We start from the raw sequence: 3,238 nt of genomic DNA on the forward strand, positions 1-3,238 counted from the left end.
ACACTTGGTTATTCCCCATGATTTCAAAATGCCAAATTTTGAAAAATATGATGGCACCAGTTGTCCCCTTAATCCATTTGAGAATTTTTGCAGAAAAATGGAAGGATAATTAAGTTCTGATGATCTGTTAATTCACTCTTTCCATGATAGCCTTATTGGCCCAACAATAGTCTGGTATAATCAGTTGACCCAAGAACAGATCAAGAGATGGGTTGATTTAGCTGATGCATTTTTGGGACAATATCTGTATGTTAAAGGCTTAGTTTCAACACGTAAGGATCTTCGAAGAGTAAAGAAGAAAACCAATGAAAGATTTCAAGAATATGCCTTAAGATGGAGAGGAGTGGCAGCACAAGTTCAACCTCCCATGTTAGAAGAAGAGATATCACGTATGTTTCGTGATTCCCTTCCTGCGCCTTTCTTCGAATTAATGCAGGCAAACCCGGCGAAGGAATTTGAGAATCTTATGACAAGTGGAAAATTAATTGAGAATGTAATCAGTGAAGAAAACTCAAAAGTCACATCCAAGAGCCCGACGGATCAAAAAGCGAAAGCTGATGATGTAAATGAGTGTCGTATCCAGAGTTTCCGCATTTGCCAAAGAAAAAGAGCAAGTAACTGTTCGGATCGACCAAAGAAAGTCATATGATCAAGAAAAACTTTGGAAGTGTTCCAAACTTCCATTTCAGACTTGTATCCTCATTTGGTTAAAGGTTAAATACATCACACCAAGACCAACTAAAGTGACATCAAACCCTTCTGCTCATAGCTATGATCAAGATAATGTTTGTAATTTCCACTTGGGGGGTAAAGGGGCATTCTATAGGCAATTGTAGGCCATTGTTAAAAGAAATTGAGATGCTTGTTGACAAAGAGGTTTTGACACAAGAAATGATTAAGAAATGGGGGGCGAATGAAGAAAAGAACCCTGATCCTATTACATACCCAACATTATAGGAATAATGAGGCATGATGCATAAACAAGTGGAAGTGTTATCTACCACTGTAGTACTTTCTATTTTCAGCATCTTGTTTGAACTTGTTTTTTTTTGTTCCTTTCTCCACCTTTTGTGCAATAAATAAATATGTATTGCTTTTATGGTTATGAGCAAGGAATCAAGTTTTAACCTTGAGATTATTGAGTATCAAGTAAATTAAATATTCTTTTAATTTTTAAAAAGTTATAGATCTTTGGCAAGTGATAAAATTATACCTTCCATCCAATGCCAATTACTTGATCCTTACTAAAGACCAAATTTTGGCCGTACATTTATCTGAGACTCTGAAGAATGTCTCTACCTGTTCTTGAGATACCTACTCCAGATGTTTACCTTTTCGGGTAGAGTTGATCGATTCATTATGTTATATTCCACCATAAGTCACACATTGTCCTTAAATACAAAACCATCATAAACCAAAACACCTCAAAAGAACCAAACTTTCAATTATCGGAATCTTACTACAAGAAGAGACGATGAAGCATCATGGACCAACTCATTGAAGATAATTTTGAGTGATTGGGGCATACTCAAGAGAAGGAAAAAGTGATTGATTGAAATAAATATATCATGCATTAATTACATTTTTTTCATGTAAATAAAGTTAATCTTGAATATTCATCCCCCTGGAGATACCTTTTACAAGGACTTCTATGTATGAGATGACTTAACTTCGCACACGGATCAAGCATGCAAATTCAGTAACATATGCCCAAAGATAAATGGGGAATTTGCAGGAGCAAATAAGAACCTTAAGATGATCATTACAAAGACCACTGAAGTTACAAAGATTGGCACGAGAAGCTACCTTTTGCCTTATATGCATATTGAATTACTGTGCGAACATTTACTGGGGCAACACCTTATTGTTTAGTCTATGGGATGGAAGCAGTATTACCAATTGAAGTTGAGATCCCATTATTTTGTATCCTAAAGGAGGAAATATTGGAGAATACTGAATGTATCCAATTTCGATTTGATCAATTAAACCTTATTGATGAGAACCAATGAAGCTATTTGCCATGGGCAGATGTATCAGAAATGGATGATGAAAGGTCACGAACAGAAAGTACATCCGAGAGAGTTCTGAGAGTATGATCTAATATTGCCTATACATAAAGATTTCTGTAGGAAACAAATGTCTAATGAGAAGGGACCTATGTTGTAAAAATGGCCTTTTCCCGAGAAGAGTTGATCTTGGCAAAAACGGATGGGAAAGTTCTTAGAAACCAATAACTCAGATTTATCAAGAAATATTATACTTGAAGAAGAAAAAAGGACAAAAAGGAAAAGGAGGTGTTCAAAGCAATTGAAGTAGTATACTCATCCAGCAAAGAAAGAAGAAGGAAAAAGAAAAAAGAAAGAAAACAAAAAAAGAAAAGAAAAAGAAAAGAAAAATGAAAAAAAGGAGAAATTGAATCAAGATAGGTGACTTATGGAGCCTCAAGTTACAAAATAGATCGAGTATAATTAATTTGAAGATTCATATTCAACAAGCAGAGCAAGAAATGATGAAGATATGATAAAATGGAAATGGACCCAAAATTTGGCAGTTTAGAGGATCCAGATAATGGAAAAATCCCCAGTAAGGCAGATCCAAGTCAAGCAAAGCAAGATTGAAGGCATCTAAAGAGAATATCTTCAGATTTCATTCCGCCTCTCAAGATTGATTCTTATTTGCAAAAATTGTTTTTTAAAATCTTTAATGCATGATATGAAAAATGATAAAGGGGGTTCAAGATGTAAATTTTTAAATAACATCTTGAAACCAAAGGAGGATTCGAGTTGAAAACCTAAAAAGGCGGCTCGAAAATTGAATGGTGCAACAAACGACATAAGAGATGATCTTAAGCTCTTAAATAAAGCACCGCACATCCCAAAAGACGTTCCTGAGATTCTGGAATCAAGAAGTATTTCTACAAAGATGAGAATAAGAGCCATTTCTTCAAGTTAGTGGAAGCTCGAAGCGACATACTGAACCAACTTGAAAGAACCTACTTTACCAAAATCAACCTACACCTCAAATCAGTCAATAATTTTGACACTTGCCATAGGACTATGATTTTTGAATGATTTAAAAGTGTAGTTGATTTATTTGATATTCATTAAATTCATTGTTTATAATTTGATTATATTGTGAACCTGAAAGGGGTAATACTTTACAAAATTCTTTCATTCTTCAATAAAGAAAGGATAAAAAACATTTTCAAACAGGATAGTCTCAAATGAGGAAGGCCCTT

Source organism: Hibiscus syriacus, unplaced genomic scaffold (genome assembly GCF_006381635.1).
Source record: "Hibiscus syriacus cultivar Baekdansim isolate YM2019G1 unplaced genomic scaffold, ASM638163v2 tig00111812_pilon, whole genome shotgun sequence".
In the NCBI taxonomy this organism is placed as follows: Eukaryota; Viridiplantae; Streptophyta; class Magnoliopsida; order Malvales; family Malvaceae; genus Hibiscus; species Hibiscus syriacus.